General features: G+C 43.4%; 1 long non-coding RNA gene across 1 annotated transcript; it reads right to left on the bottom strand.

Annotated features, from left to right (window-relative positions):
• Positions 1 to 1,769: 1,769 nt before the first annotated feature.
• LOC142827681 (uncharacterized) lies at positions 1,770 to 16,941 on the bottom strand. Its single transcript, XR_012902392.1, has 3 exons — positions 16,838 to 16,941; positions 2,992 to 3,108; positions 1,770 to 2,159 (listed from the first exon to the last, which is right to left on the bottom strand). It is a non-coding gene; the product is annotated as an uncharacterized LOC142827681 (long non-coding RNA).
• Between the last annotated feature and the right edge of the window lie 417 nt (positions 16,942 to 17,358).

Below are 17,358 nucleotides of genomic sequence, written 5' to 3'. Positions count from 1 at the left end.
GCTTTGAACTCAGTGCTGTTAAACAGAGGGGTAATTGCAGCATTAAAAGGAAAGTTGATACACTCAGAGTATGGACAAGGGAGCTAGTTTTAATACTTGCATATTGTATTGACCAGAATAGGTCATGTAGCAGGCAAGCAGGGATGCTGCAAAGGAAGATGTGGGTCTAGGTGCCAGTTATGGCTAACTGGATAGAAAGAAAAGGACAGATCATAGAAGCATTATGATTGAAAAGGAGACAAGATCTGGAGACAGTTTCGATGTCTAAGAAGAGAGGTGGGGAAATCTTCAGGTTCTGGGCCTTAGTGCAAGAGGAATAGCAAAGAGGTTAACCAGGCCAGAAAATGGGGACAATGGAGAGGGATTGGCAGGAAAGACTGGGATTTCAATTTTGGCCCTGGTGAGTTTAAACTATCAGCAAGACATCCAAGAGAGGATGTCAGAAAAACAGGTGAGGAACCCAGATCAAAGGGGAAGAGGTAGATTGCAATGCCAGCAGCATAAAAATGCTAGATTTCTAACTACTGTAGTACATTATATGAGCAGATGAGGTCAACCAGAGAGAGGCAGTATTGAGAGAAGAGGATAGGCCTCAGAGAGACTCCCAAGGAGAGTGGGAGAGGAGGGGGAACCACCAAAACAGAAGCTGAATGAGCAAACTGAAAAGCAAAAAGAAAACTAGGTGAGGATAGTCATGAAAGCCAAAAAAGAATGAATTTTCAATTATTGTGATCAACAGCATTAAAAGACAAAAGTGGTCAAGGAAGAGGAGGCTGTAGATGGGGCCCTGGGATCTGGCCAGGAAAAGACAGCAGAAAGTAATTATAGACAGTCGTGTTTCTGTGCTTTGATATGAAACTCCTCACGAACCAGATGGTTGGCTGGACTCTCAAAATCCACACTGGAATAATTAATATAAAAGCTGTTCGCTGAAGTTATTTTTGGTCAGCGTGTTTGGATGAGTATATTGAGCTGTTGAGCCTGCAGTATGATGCATACCAAAAGGGCGGTTAACAGGACTGCCACTGCATCATGCCACACTTTGACAATGGGCTCAAAACCAATGATGGAGAATTGATACTGTTTTTTCAGTGGACAAACTAATATTGCTGATGAAAGTCAACACATGGAAAATATGGTCTTCCTTCTGAGCCAGGCCCAGATTTTGGGGAAGGTGATCCAGACAACTACCTGGGATGCTGGGTTCAGTGAGCAACAGGCTCTGGGTGTTAGCAAAAAATGGGAAAATACAATGTTTGAAGTAAAATATTTCATATATTCCATATATGGATTTATTTTTCACTAACATCCTAGAATGGTCTGGACCTTTGTAGAATCCCTTGGAACCTTCCAGATTTTCTGCGAACTATATTTCCTCAAAACTCTTAGGCTGCGTCTAGACTGGCAAGATTTTGTGCAAAAGCAGCCACTTTTGTGCAAAATCTTGCTGCCTGTCTACACTGGCCGTGAGTATTTGTGCAAGAACACTGACTTTGTACTGTACAAAATCAGTGGTTCTTGTGCAAATACTCCGACACTCCCGCTCAGGGATAAGCCCTCTTGCACAAGATGGCCAGTGTAGACAGCCAAGTTAATTTCTTGGGCAAGAAAGCCCGATGGCTAAAATGGCCATTGGAGCTTTCTTGCGCAAGAGAGCGTCTACACTGGCATAGATGCTTTTGCGCAAAAGCAAATCTTTTGCGCAAAGGCACATGCCAATATAGACGCTCTCTTGTGCAAATACTTTTAATGGAAAAGCTCTGCCACGTCCAAGGAACATGTCTGCTTTTCCACACAAAAAAATTGGAAAAGCAGATGCATTTTTTCAGCATCCCGGAAAACCTCATTCTATGAGGAAGAAGGGATGTTCTGAAAGAGGGGTTTTTTCTGACGTTTGTCCCTGTGTAGATGGGCCAAATGGCAGAAAAGCCTTTTTCAGAAGAAAAGCAGAAAAAATATGCAAACTGCTGTTCGCAATTTGCATATTTTTTTCTGACTTTTCTTTGTAGTGTAGACATAGCTTAATACTCTGCTTATACGAAGGAATTAGAAAATTTACCTGAAGATAAGGAATGGAAATATGAGGAAAGCGATGGAGAATTGTCCAGTTTTCCTGGCAGCAAAAAGAAAGAGTGACGATAAAGAAGAATGTGGCTCGCCTGAAAAGGAGAGTAATGATGAAGAAAAATCTGATTTACATGAAAAGGAGAGTTAGACTTGCATGATGACAGAAACAGCAGTAAGAAAAATTGCACACTACAGATTGATACATCAAATTCTTCTTTATAGGAACTCTTAAACTGTGCTGATACTGATCATACAATCTTCAACAGGCAAAATCAAGGATATGACATTTCCAATACCTGAGCAGAGTGAAACTTCTCAAAGTCATATGGCAAATGTGAGCTCAAACATGGGGAGAAATTGGATTGGCCTTGTCTAATTTACTATGAATCAATTGACAAAGTGTTCTGGGTTTTGTTGCACACTACTGATGACAATGCCAAATTATTTCTTGTGTTTTTCTGGGTATAATTCCTGACATAACTTAGTTGTTGCCTTGAGGCTACATGAAAAGTCATCCAGCCATTTTATGGCCCACTTCAAATTGGACAGAGGTCAAGTCCAACCTTAAGCTGAATAAATGCATACATGTAGAAAGTCAGCACATTATTAATGTAGAAACCCAGCATTGGAGAAACATGTTGACATGTCTGATCTCAGTTACTCTCTTCCTTGCAACTAAGAATTTGACTTTCTGGGGCCCATCAGATAAGTTGTTTACTGAACATAATGATCATTTCCAAAGCTCCTGGGGAAATATGTTATGTGTGAGCACCTACATTAGTTAGTTTGTAAAGAAGCTGTGAATCATGGCTGCAGTAAATCAAATCAAATCAAATCAAAATGAATTAACTGACCTAATGGAAAGGAAAAATATACTGATGCAGCGCAGTAAAACAAAGCACTACAACATGATAATGGACTCACCTCCCAACATCAGTCACAGTAAAAAGCGGTTATTTACAGTAAGGTTTGTTGAAGATGAAGATGGCTGTATCCAAGTAATGGAACACTTTCTCTGTTTCTAATCTGTGGATGACTCTACTGAAAAAGACAGAATTGTCTATGAACATTTTGAATGAGAGCAAATTAAAGAGCGGCTTCAGGACTGCTGCAGCCAAGGCTATGATAATGGCACAAACTAAGGATGTTAAATTGCGGTTAACCGGCTAATAGTGCAGATGATACAATTTGTATCAACTGCATGATCAGTCGATAAGGAGAGCTCTGGCAAAATTCTTGTCAAATATGTTTATTATTTGTGGGCATCATCGGACTTTGAAAGTTTGCAAATGCTTGTGTATCCCTTGGTAGCTGAAAGTCTTCCCCATAGGGGTCTTGGCACCCACAACCACGGCTCCACTAGTACACAACCTGTGCTGGGGAGGAGTGTTGTGGGCTATGTACACTGACGCACTGACTGGTATACACCCTGGGTAATCCCCACTGGTTGATATCCTGTGAAACTCCACCTACAGCTTCAAACTGCCTTTCCTTGGGACAACACTTGCATGGGATGGCAGGAATAGGGAGTACTTTTTCCTGTGGATGACTGTTTGCTCTAATATAGCATCCCTCTTGTTGCAGTTTACCTTGCTCTTATTTGAAGATTATTTCCCCATCACTGGACAATGAAGAGGGTCATTAGGGTAATCTTGCTATTATGCAGACATCCTTTCAAGACAATATTTTCCAAATGAGACTCTTATTAAAAATGAAAACAAAAATGTGTCCCTGTAATTTTCTTATTAGTGACTTGCTTATTTGTAGGGTGTGAGGGCATGATGTGGGCTTTGAATGGTATTTAACTCAGTAATTAAAGTGTTATTTGCCTCATAGTGTACACACATGGGCTGAGATGGAGTCTCTGGGTGCATCTCCACAGCATGGGTTAACTCAAAATAAGCTACGCAAATTGAACTACATCAGTTGTACAGCTTATTTTGAAATAGCTTATTTCGAAATTGGGAGCATCTACACAGCACTTATTTTGACACAGAGCACTTTTCCTTCAACGTCCTTTACTCATCATACAATGAGGGTTACAGGAATCAGAGTAAGTCCTCCAGCTTGGCAGTATTTCAACATTATTTCAAAATAATTGCCTGCTGTGTAGATGCAGACTAAGTTATTTTGAAATAATGCTAGTTATTTCTAAATAGTGTTGTTGTGTAGACATCCCCTCTTCCGTAAGCTGCTGTGTTTCGGTCAGCTGAAAGTTAAGCATTATGTTAAGAAAATCCAAGCAGCAGCTTGAAATTCCTCAGAACATTAACAGAAAGTAAAGTAGTTGTGCTGTTCTCCTTGACAAGCCCAGCAATGGAAAGCAATAGCTCTCTCAAGACAGCAAATTATTCTTTCAAAACTAAAGTTCTATTGTGGGGCTATGCTGCTGTCTTATGTTATTAAGGAATTCACTGTTCACCTCTTGAGTCCTTGGTGGAAATCTTGATTTTCCATATGCATTTGGTGATTTAATCACATGGACAACAGACTAGTGCCTGTCCATGCCACACCACCACAAACGACCAGACAGTTTCTGCTAAATTAGGTTTCAGGAGTTGAGGAGCAAAGCTGATATAGTCAGAACTGAACTTTCAGAGCCTTACTGATCTATGCCTTCCTCTAGCTATTTCTGTTATGTTCCTCCTTCCCCTGAGCATGACATTCACCTTCAGAAAACTGTTATCTGAACCTGGGTCTATGCTGTTTATAGTCAGCTGTCTGAAGCATAAACATTTAGGATACATCTACACTGCAGGACAAAAGTCGAATTAAGATACGCAACTTCAGCTACATCAATTGCATAGCTGAAGTCAAAATAGATTAATTAAGTATTTGGTGCTGTCTACATAGCAGGAAATTGAAGGAAGAACACTCTTCCTTCAACTTCCCTTACTCCTCGGCTGCGTCTAGACTGGCAAGTTTTTCCACAAAATCATCTGATTTTGCGGAAAAATTTGCCAGCTGTCTACACTGGCCGCTTTGAATTTGCGCAAGAACACTAACGATCTAATGTAAGATTGTCAGTGTTCTTCTGCAAATACAATGACTCTCCCATTCGAGAAAAAGCCCTCTTGCACAAATGCTTTTGCGCAAGAGGGCCAGTGTAGACAACTGAGAACCGTTTTGCACAAAAAAGCCCCGATGCAAAAATGGCTATCGGGGCTTTATTGCGCAAAACCGCATCTAGATTGGCACAGACACTTTTCCGCAAAAAGTGCTTTTGCGCAAAAGCGTCCGTGCCAATCTAGACACTCTTTTCCACAAGTGCGTTTAACGGAAAAACTTTTCCGTTAAAAGCATTTGCGGAAAATCATGCCAGTCTAGACGCAGCCCTCATGAAAAGAGGGTTACAGGAGTCAGAGTAAGAAGTCCTCCATCTTGACATTATTTCAAAATAATGGCTTGCTGTTTGGACATGCATTTTGTTATTTTGAAATAGCAACAGTGATTCAGAAATAACGCTGTTGTGTAGATGTACCCTTAATGGCAGATTATTGTTCCAAAAAACTCAGATCTATTGGGACACAGATCATGAAGTGGGTGACTGAAAACTGGGTCACCTAATTTTGCTTGGCCTGCTTTGGAGCATGTGTGCACTAAGAAATTATTTCAAAATAACCTATTTTGAAATAATAACTCCCGAAATATTTCAAATATATTTTGAAATAGTGTGTCCACACTATAGGGAGACCTTGAAATTAGTCTGAGGCAGACTCCCTTGATATGGATGCGCTGCCTCAACTTAAAGCCCCAGAAAACATTGGGGAGTAATTACTTTGAATGACTCTGGGGAGCAGTTATTTCAAAATAGCAGCAATGGAGTGTCCACACTACTGCTATTTCAAAATAACTATTTCAAACTAAGCATTATTCCTCATGAAAAGCAGGAGCTAATATTTCAAAATAACCATATTTTTTATATAACCATAATATTTTGAAATAATGAGGGTGGTAGTGTGGACGCTCCACTTATTATTTCAAAATAAGGAATAATTAGAAATAATTATTTCATACCATTCTCATTATCAAGGCCTGGTACAGCAAATCACAATACAGTTTACACAGACTTGCTTTTTGGCTTCCAATTTGGAAGCAGCCCACTAGTTTACACAAGTCTCCTGTTCTGAAATATGTGTAATTTATTTGAGCTGATAGAAAGGATAAGAATCAACTGCCTGTTTCCCAGTTAATAAAAAGCATGAGAGCAGAGTTTTGCCAGCATATTTTGTTTACCCCAAAAATATTTGGCAACAAACCTAAAATCGGAAATGAGCTCAGTATCTGATTATTTTCATTTTGAAGAATTAACTGCTCTGGGGGAAAGCTTGTCTAGAACAGTCCTTTGTATGGATGAGTAATTAATTCCAATACATACCTCTGAAGAAAACAGCAAATTATTCTGAATCTCATAGTAGGATACAACATTATCAATCCAGTCTTGTACATTATGAGTCTGATGGTCCTCTCATGTAACAGGACTAAATTAATTTAATTCAATGGCATTATATGGATGTAAGCAAGAGGAAAGGAGTTTCAAAACGTGGACTAGATTCTACAATACTGAAGTTAGCATGACCATGTGGATTCAATCCAAAGTGGCTGAGAGATGCAGGATGATTATTTAAAGATGACGTTTTCCCTTGCTAGTCTACACAATAGGGGTAAGTCTACATTGCATGGCTATTTCAGGTATCCTGAAATAACTACCCTGCAGCTACACAAGCCGCCTGTTATTTCAAAATATTTTTTGAAATAACAGCCGTGCTATTTCACCATCCTAGTAAACCTCATTGCACAACGGATAAGAAATGGCTTGAAATAGCATGTTACTTTTAAATTTGTAGATGCACCAAATTTCAAAATTTCAAAATAAGATACGCAATTTGCATAGCGCAAATTGCGTATCTTATTTTGAGTTTAGGGTGCTGTGTAGACACACCCTAGGATTCCAGGACACTCTGCTTCTGTGTCACTCTGAAGCCTAGCATGTCTATTGAGTCAGTGTGAAGCTATGGAAACAGCAACAAACACAGCTGAGAATTCTTTCTCATAAGAGTGACACCAGGCTCAATCATCATGAGGATTCATGGACTGTTATTGTTCAGTTTTTAAGTTCTTTGTTATTTTGACATTACAAATTGCACTTGTGCAATGGCTTTGTAAGGAATGTGTCTATTGTCATGTCAATGTCCTATGAAAGTAGGGTTGCCAACTTTCTAACCAAAACTGAACATCACTGCTCTGCCCCATTCCGTCCCCTATCTAAGGCCCCACCTCTATCCCACTCCTTCTCTGTGGCTCAACCCTCCCCAAACACTCACCACACATACTCGTTTCATACTCCCTCCCTCAATCCTACCCTCTCTCACTTTCACCAGTCTGGGGAAGAGGTTAGGATGCAGAAAGGGGATGAGGGCTTGGGGTGAGTGTATGGGCTCTTGAGTATGGCCAGGGATGAGGTGTTTGGAGTGCAGGGGGGGAATCCAGTCTATGAAAGGGGGTTCAAGTGCTGGAGGGGGTCGCAAATGTGGTATCCCAGCAACACATATTATAGCTTCCAGAAAATGACTACCAGGTCCCTGCAGTCCCTAGGTACATTGTGGATAGCCAGGGAGGTTCCATGTGCTGCCCTCGTACTGGCAGATGCCACTCCCTCAACTCCTATTGGTCATGGTTCTCAGCCAATGGGAGTTGTTGGGATGGTGCCTGTGAGTGTGAGGGCAATATGCAGAGCCTTCCTGGCCTAGGGGCTTCAGGGAACTGGCAGCTACTTCCAGGAGCCACATGGAACCAGGGCAAGAGGGAGTCTGCCTTAGTCCTGGGCACCCACTGTACCACTGACCTGACTTGTAATGGTCTGTTTGGCAGCCACCAGGGTCCCTTTTTGCCTGGGTATTCCAGTTGAAAACCAGATGCTTGGTAACCCTATATGAGCTGTACCTCAACCAATCACTACTTTTATTCTGCAGCAAATTTGCATGCAACAAATTCATTGATTGCATGAGGAAGACTACAGACAGGCATTACATGGCCTAACTGCCATACCTTTGTGACATCAAAAGCTTTCATCTACTAGTTTATATCTATATCTGTACACACACACACACACACACACACACACACACACAAATTAACCTGTTGGAGTTTGAAATAACGATACCCATTTACAGGGCTCGCCAAACTGTGGTGAGCCTTGCTCGCCAGCCGCACTGTCCAGCGATCTGCGCATGCGCAGATCGCCTGAACCCGGCTCTTCCGGGTTACAATCTACTCACCTCGGGTGAGTAGATTGCATTATTTGTCGAGCCCTCCCCATTTATACCTGCTGAGGAGATTTCCCTTCATTTCATAGTATGTGATAGTATATAACATGTGAACACCCACAGTTTTAAATGAAGGGAAAATTTTCAGCAGGTGTAGATGGGTACAGTCTTTTAAAATCAAGATGATCAGTGCTACTTGTTAAAAAGAAAAATGGGAAGGGAGAGGTCATTTGAAATAAGAAAAACAGCATAGGAGGCCCTCTAAAATGCAGAGCTGGGTAAGCCAGCAATGTTAATTTCATCAGGTATGCATGGGACATAGCTCTGGGGAGTTTTAAGAATATTTTGTAGATTATGCCTAGAAGCCTGAAAAATTACCGAAAGGAGCCCCCAGGCCTAAATCATTCTTGGAATAAATTAGCTATGTGTTTGAGATGGAATTCCATCTTTGGAGATCTGGAACATGAGATCTGGATTTATCTTCCAGAATTTGAATGCAGCTGGATCCAAAACCAAGCAAAATTTCCACTGGATGCAGAAATTAGCCTGCCATGGTCTGACCTGGTCCACTTATTGTAGCACTCAGGGTTCTCATTAACTGTTGCTATCTTAAAGTTCCTTCAGTTTCCTTTCAAGTTCTTCTGGATGAGTCAGCTATCTGATCCCAGCTGGGAGGCTGTCATTTCAGGTCACCCTCCCACCTTAATCCTATAAGCATCTTCCAAGATGGTGGTAGCTAATACAATACCCTCTCTCCACTATTTACACAATGACAAATAGCAATGGGAAACAGTACAGTCTGAACCCTGCTATTATTGCTGCACACAGCAACTACAAATCCCAGAAACTCTTGCTTCATTATCTAAACTATACCCAGCTATGAAGTTTCTGCAGACAGAATTAGCAGCCAAACATGGAGTGTGCCGTTTCCAGAGATTAGACTGCCTAACAGTGCAGCTCAAAATTTAAACCAATCTTCATGAAGATGCTCCTTTGGATTTAATGAGTGGTCACCTGACCCAGATGGAAAGTTGTGAGAGGGAAGCAAGTGCTGTACTACACCAGCCTTATTTTGAGGCTTGGTAGTGTTCTCTGAGGCCGAAGGCAAGATGCTGGGGGCAAGCACTCCAAGCACCAGGATGCACCCTCAGGGTATGTCTACACTACAGCGCTAATTCAAACTAACTTAGTTCGAATTAGTTAATTCGAACTAAGCTAGTTTGAACTAACGCATCTAGAACTAAAAACTAGTTTGAATTAGCGTTTTGCTAATTCGAACTAGCGCGTCCACATTAAGTGGACCCTGAAGCGGGGTTAAGGATGGCCGGAAGCAGTGCCGGCAGGGCATCAGAGGAGGACTTAGAGCGTGGAGATGCTGTCTCAGGCTAGCCGAGGGCTGTGCTTAAAGGGTCCCGACCCCCACCCCGGACAGACAGTTCTCAGGGGTGTCCCGCTTGCAAAGCAGTCCTGGCTTGGAGTGCCCTGAGTGCCCACACTGGGCACATCACAGCACTCGGCCATCAGCCTGGCTGCACTTGCCACAGGCTGCCATCTGGGGAGAGGAGGCAATTGGGGGGCTGCAGGAGAGCTTCCACCCCCAGAAATCCGCAGAGCCAGACCAGTCCTCCCCGTCGGGGGCTCGTGCCCCATTCCTCCCTCACTTCCTTCCACTTACCCTTTCCTAGCCCCTCTTCTTGATGTACAAAATAAAGATAACGTGTCTCACAAAATGGAATCTGTCCTTATTGAACAAAACTGGGGGAGACTGGGAAAAGGAGGTGGGAGAGGGGAAGAGAGAGGCTGGGAGAGGGGAGGGCATATGAAGAGAGGCTAAAGAGACTGGGACTTTTCAGCTTAGAAAAGAGGAGACAGAGGGGGGACAGGATAGAGGTCTCTAAAAGCAGGAGTTGGGTGGATACGGTGCAGACAGAAAAGTTCTTCATTAGTTCCCATAAAGAAGGACTAGAGGACACCAAAGGAAAGGAATGGGTAGCAGGCTTCAAACTAGTAACAGAAAGTTCTTCTTCACAAAGCAAAGAGTCAACCTGTGGAACTCCTTGCTGCAGGAGGCTGTGAAGGCTACAACTAGAACAGAGTTTAAAGGGAAGTGAGATCAAGTCATGGAGGTTGGGTCCATGGAGTTGTATTAGCCAGGGGGTAGGAGTGTTGTCCCTGCCCAAGGTTTGTGGAAGGCTGGAGAGGGATGGCACGAGACAAATGGCTTGGTCACTGTCTTCGGTCCATCCCCTCCAGGGTCCCTAGGGTTGGCCACTGTCAGCAGATAGACTACGGGGCTAGATGGACCTTTGGTCTGACCCAGTACGGCCATTGTAAGCTCAGGGCTCAGGGTCGGGGGTCTCAGTGGACCCCCTTGATTCTCTTGCACACCTGCTCCTGGGTGGCCAGGCTGGCAGCTCTCCTGTCCAAGCCGGCCACTTTCCTGTGCCTAGTGCGGAGATCGTGGACGAGGTCCACGATGTCCGCACTAGCCCAGGTGGGTGCCCGCCTCTTGCGGTCCCGGGCAAGCTCCCGGGAGCCGCCAGCCTGGTCTTGGGAAGAGGGGGAGGGCTGGGGGACATCGGGTGGCTGGCTCAATCCGTGCCAGGTGCAGGGTCTGCTGGCTGGGTGCTGGCAGGCTTGCACCTGGCATAGGCACCGTAGCCAGCCCGTGCCCCTTTAAGGGGTCCGGGGCCAGGAGGGAGGCAGTAGAGTTTCCCTGGTGTTGGCCAGAGTGGCCACCAGGGAAAGCTGGGGAGGGCTAGCCTCCCACTAGTTCGAATTAAGGGGCTACACACCCCTTAATTCGTACTAACTAGTTCGAACTAGGCTTAATCCTCGTGGAATGAGGATTACCTAGTTCGAACTAAGCGCTCTGTTAGTTCGAATTAAATTCGAACTAACGGAGCGCTAGTGTAGCGCCTATGAAAGTTAGTTCGAACTAACTTTGTAGTGTAGACATACCCTCAGTGAGTTCATTCTCACATCCTGTTTAGCAGACAAGAGATCAAAAGGCACAATCAGCTAGGTGCAAGAACTTAATAGCCCAATAAAAAATAAAGCCAATATTCCCGTTTCTAGGGCAGCCTGACATATGCCGTTGCTGTCACTGATTACAGGCCATTGTGCTGTATCTCTTGCTGCTTCTGATCTCATTACTGCTTCTCCTGTGTTCTGTTCTCATAAGTTTAGACTGCCTGGCCTCCGGCCAGGGCCCAAGGCAGCATGTTGTGGTTGGCTGCACTATGTGGCCAGGCAGCTCCCAGCCAGGGCAGCAAGGAAGCAGCTAGGCTGGTGAGCCCTGGGCAGCGTGGTGCCCTGAAGGCGCGGGGACCATGTCAACCACCTTGCTCATCTTGCCCTAAGGCCAGGCCTGCCCTCTGCAGCCACCTCCCCAGACACTGCCTCCAGCCTCCTGCTCCTGCTGTCATGCAACATCTGTCTCCCTAATGAGTCTAGTGCCATCTGCCCTCCGGTCACTACATCCTTTTCCTATACTCTAGGGCTGTGTCTACATTGGCGCAATCTTGTGCCAAAGCAGCCGCTTTAGCGCAAAAACATGCTGCCTGTCTACACTAGCAGGGAGTTCTTGTGCAAGAACACTGACGTTCTAATGTGTGAAATCAGTGCTTCTTGCGCAAGAACTATGATGCTCCTGCTCAGGAATAAGCCCTCTTGTGCAACTGTTCTTGCGCAAGAGGCCAGTGTAGACAGGCAACATGAATTTCTTGCGCAAGAAAGCCCGATGGTTAAAGTGGCCATCGGAGCTTTCTTGCGCAAGAGAACATCTACACTGGCACGGATGCACTTGTGCAAAATCACATCTCTTGCACAAAGGCACATGCCAGTGTAGACGCTCTCTTGCACAAATACTTTAACGTAAGAATTCTTGCATTAAAGAGTATTTGCGCAAGATCATGCCAATGTAGATGTAGCCTAAGGATTTGGGCTGGATTTTAAATGGAGTAGCACAGTGTTCTCCACTGGCTTGAGCCTTTCCTTACAACTCAGTGGGCCAGCATGTTCATTACAATGCAATGCTACTCTACTCTTTGTTTCCTGTCCCTAAGTCCTGATCCGCATATTACAGTACAGCTGGTGGTGGGCACAGATCAGAAACTTTCTAGTCAGGCACCTCTTCCTCCTGCTTTTCACATCACGGTCTTCCACAAAAGAAAGTCCACATCCACCTGTGAAGAGTAAGGTGAAGAAGGAACTCTGAAGCAACTGAGATGCCCCAAGACCAGTAGATTATGGGGAACTCCCATATACATACCTTTTATTATATTCCCCACTCAGCACTCACAGACACCAATATGCATAAGGAACACTGACTCAGCACTTTTCTTTCTGGGCTATTGTCAAGACTGAGGTCTTTAGTCAAAGACTATTTGGATAATACCAAGACACAAGTTTTAGTAGGGTTACTGGCTCAGCAATTTGAATTTTCTGGACTGGTGTGAAATTGCCGGCCTTGGTATGGTTATTGATTCAGCATGGCTCTGTGTAGTAAACTTGTATTTTCATCAGAATGAGTTTTAATAAAATGTAAACCAATCTTTATGGAGATGCTCAATATCAGTCACACAAGTTTGCTGGTTCAAAAAGGTTACAAAATGTTGTTAACCTTGTGATTAGACTGTATTTTCTAAAAAAATTATGGCTGAGTCTGCACTTTCTGGGCTTGTTGAAAAGGGTCTATGTACCTCAAGAAATTATCCTCTTGCAGACTCGGCATGCTTTAAAAAAGAAATAAAAGTGTATCTCAGGATCTTGCCATGCAACTTGCTCCTGTGAAATTTCAAACATCACATCCAGCTGCACTTTATTCTGCAGATTTTTGTTATAGGATTGTGATTTCTGTGAAAGTTCTACTGAGTTGTTTTCCACTATTGCTTTTATCATCTTTTGCCAATAGTGGGATAATGTAATTAATATATAAAAGGGACTGTGTTCTGAGGAACTTAGCCTTATCCAAAAATAAACACATCTCCCCGTTTGAATGGGTTATCCTTTGTGTCAGAATAAGCACAAATTTGAAAGTCTACTTAGGCATTTGCTGACTTTTTCAAGACATCTCATATGCTTGAATGCCACATCTGAGTCTGTGGCACATTCCCACAATGTATTGTAGTATTCTCTTTGGGTAACGTGTTCTCTCAAGGTATACTGTACTGTGAGCCATTTTTTTTTGTTTTGTTTTCTTCACTTATAAATATAGAAGGTAATTAGCCTGGAGATTTAAATTAAGTTAAACATGAATGAAGCCACATAATTTGTTTGATCCTCTTTGAATTCCTAGAGAAGTAGCAAAGAGGGAGTGTTAGTCTTGTTATAAGAATTTGTCACTAGTACTGCTGGCAGATGTCTTCCACATCTTGCTATTGCACAGACCACAACATCCTAAAGCCAGAACTGAATCTCCTTATCTTCCTTTCTACAGTTTAGTTCCAAAGTTGTTGCCAGTGCTGCATTTTTGGTCTCAATGAATTGCTATGTTTGTTCCAATACAATGTTTGCAATCATTTCTAGAATGCCAGGAACCACATCTGCTCTCAGTCTGGTCATAATCAGCACAATGCTAGTTCCCAATATTTCAACTCTCCTTGGACGGTATCCAGGGGTGCTGTCAGCCTCCACAGGCCCTTGGGCAAAATGTGAGGTGGCTCCACACCCTGGAAGGGGTGGGACCTCAGGTAGAAGGGGTGGGGCCAGGGGCGGCCTGTCCATATAGGCAAAGTAGGCGGTTGCCTAAGGTGCCAAGTTAAATGGGGCGCCAAATGGTGGCACAATATCATTGAGGGGTTTGGAGATGGGGGCGCCAATTTCATGGTTCGCCTAGGGCACCAGTTGCTGGCAGCTAGTCTAGGGCTGCCCCTGGATGGGGCCAGGATAGCCAGCCCTCCACACTGCCTAGAGCACACACACACTTCCCCCTTGGGGCTTTAGAGTCACTCAGGACATGTGGTGCACCACTCCATTGGCACTTTAAAGGGACCAAGGTTCCAACCCGGTCACTGCCGCAATAGCAACAGTCACAATCAGAAGCAACTGCCTCTTTTGCCCCTCCAATCACCCACAGTTGGCAAGCCTGATGGTACTGCATCTTTCAACACCTATGACCGTGCTCGGCTCTTATTTCAATTAGGGTGTGTCTAGACTACATGCCTCCATCGACGGAGGCATGTAGATTAGCCAGATCGGCAGAGGGAAATGAAGCCGCGATTAAAATAATTGCGGCTTCATTTAAATTTAAATGGCTGCCCCGCTCTGCCGATCAGCTGTTTGTCGGCAGATCGGGGCAGTCTGGACGCGACGCGCCGACAAAGAAGCCTTTCTTGATCGGCACAGGTATGCCTCGTGAAACCATAGCTGCGTGGCTATACACCTCATTCCACAAGGATAACAGTTAATTCGAATTAAGGACTTAGTTCGAATTAACGTTTCATTGCCGCATGTAGCCGCGTGGCAGTGAGTTTGGGCTAGTGAAATTTCAAAATGGCAACCAGACAGGAACATGCAAATAAAGCCCGGGATATTTAAATCCTGGGTTTTATTTGCAACTCTGGTTGCCTCATTTGCCTACCTAGCTCGAATTAACGAGCTAGTGTAGACATACCCTACCATGATATTAATGGAGGAAGTGCAGGGTGTGGATTGGAGATTGGGTGCAGAAGAGAGCTGGGATTGGAGTACAGGAAGGGGTACGGAGTCTGAGAGGGAATTTGGATGAAGGAGGGTGTTATGACCTGCAATTAAGGTCCTGGAGAGGGTACAGAGTTTGGGAAGGGGTATGGGTGTAGGAGAAGATTCTGACCTGAAGGAGGGATGGAGAAAGGGGTGCAAAAGAGGGAGCAGGGGAAGGAGGAGGAAGGAGATTATGTGACTGGAGGAAGAGGAGGAAGGAGATTATGGTTCCCTGTAAGGATGGCTAGCAAAATGAGAGACGGGATGAATATTCCATACCCTTCCCTTTTGTGCATCGATACAAGGAATGGCTAAAATCAAGATTGAAATTTGTTTTATGCTTATTTAATTCTAAATGTTATGAATATCTAATTTACAAAGAGAAGGCAAACAGAACTGGATAGGCTGGGGGACAATAGGACTAAACAGGAAAGGACTTAGGAGTTCCTGTGCAACAGGCAGACTTTTCGATCTCTGTTGAAGCAAGCAAAGTGATAGTCTAGAGTCAAGTAGTGTCAGTCTAGAGGGGGATCTGTCCAGAAAGAAAGCCCTTTTCGACAGATCCCCCTTTAGACTGCCACTTTTTGCCAACAAAGTGCTGAGTCGGCAAAACGCAGCCGCTATTTTATGCAAATTAGGTGCTGGATATTTAAATCCCTGCCTCATTTGCAATGTCGACCTGCCTAATCTGCATCCCTCTGCTGACAGAGGGATGCAGTCTAGACATACCCTCAGTGAAGAAAGGTTGTATTGGGTACCTTTCTGGACAATCCATTGCTAGTGAGGATTATGAGGAAGAAGACAGGCTAAAATGATAAATGCCAACGGAAGTCTTCATTACATTGGTTTTCCAAAAAAGGAACGTGCCAGGCATTCAGGACAAGGGCCCCATCATCACTGGCAAGTTTAGCCATCAAAAATGAAAAAACAAGGTACAAATACGGAATTGAATGGTAAGTATTCAGAATGCTTCAAGACATTTGTATATTTGCAATGCTAAACTTTTGTTTTATTTGCCCCTGAAATGGGCTCAGCTTCCCAAAAATGACAATGCTACCCGTTCACCAGAACACATGAAGTAACTTCTGCTATGCTGGCACTTTCAGACTCACTCCAAGTTGAAATGACATGCAAAGCTTTGAAGAGGAAGTTGCTGCATGATGTTTTTAGAAACAAAGAATGTTGTCCTCTGATGTCATTTCAGAGAATCTCATTTGAGATATGGAATCTCACTGTGTGAATATAAATGAGAATGCCATTGACATCACTGATATAATGATCAATTTTTTTTTACTTATTAAGAGCTTAACACAAATCTTGAAAAATGTTTTTACAGCTTACACAGATATAAATGTAGTATGGCCACAATTATATTTCACTAGAGAACTACCTAAATCTGTATGGACAAGACTTGCCACCGGTCACTTTCTTTAGCTTTGTGGTATTGATACATTTTTACTCTTCGGCTTCCTCTCCTGTCTTATTTTATAGTGAAAGATTTTAGCTGACACTATCGCATGTTTAGGTCCAAACTTCATTTTTTCTTGCATATTGATTTGTGATCTGTTTATTAGTTGTCATATCCACACTCAACTCTACACAGTATTTTTCCTCCTGGCATCCTTATTTTGATCTTTTAATTTTGAGTTTAATTTTTACTGTTGCAGAAGAGGTTTCTCCCTTGCTTAGTGTTTAAAAAAAGTTATCAATCTATCAAGTTTGGTGGCAGGCTATGACCCTTTTTCAGTGAACTATAAAAAGTAATAGCACTGACTAGTTACTAAATGATATTTAATAAGCAAGTGGTGAAAGAAACTCACCATAAGGAGTTGAACCCATATAACTGAGAACAGAATTAGGTCCATAATGTTAGCAGTTTATTTCATCCTCCACAACGTAGCAGCATTCAAAAGCTAAGTGCCTTATGTATCCAAATATGCTAGAGGCTGAATGTTAATAACTCCCTGTGAATGTAAAGTTGTATTAACTGTGCCTGAAAGTGCCTGGTGTTCTATTCACAGTGAGTTGTTTGTTTATTTTAGGGGTGGGTGGATGCTATAAATCAGCTTTTCCATCAGCAGAATCTCACACATCTTCTGGGGCCGCATGGTAAGTGTGGGAACACAGGCTGATTTTTGTGCCGCAGCTATTGTTATTCAGGGTTTTTCTGGTATTCTTCAGCTAGCATTGTCATTGGTTCTATATGATTCAGGGATGACTAGGAAGAGCTCGAAGCAAAGATTCAGTGTGCAAGCTACCCACAATAACCTTCTCCGGATTCCATTCTGCTGAACTGCCAAGATATAGAAGATCAAATTTCCTTTCCTATGGCTTGATGGAC

The sequence above is a fragment of the Pelodiscus sinensis genome, chromosome 3 (genome assembly GCF_049634645.1).
Source record: "Pelodiscus sinensis isolate JC-2024 chromosome 3, ASM4963464v1, whole genome shotgun sequence".
Taxonomy (NCBI): Eukaryota; Metazoa; Chordata; order Testudines; family Trionychidae; genus Pelodiscus; species Pelodiscus sinensis.
Note: the sequence above shows the minus strand (reverse complement) of the source record. Positions and strands in the feature narration are given on the sequence as shown.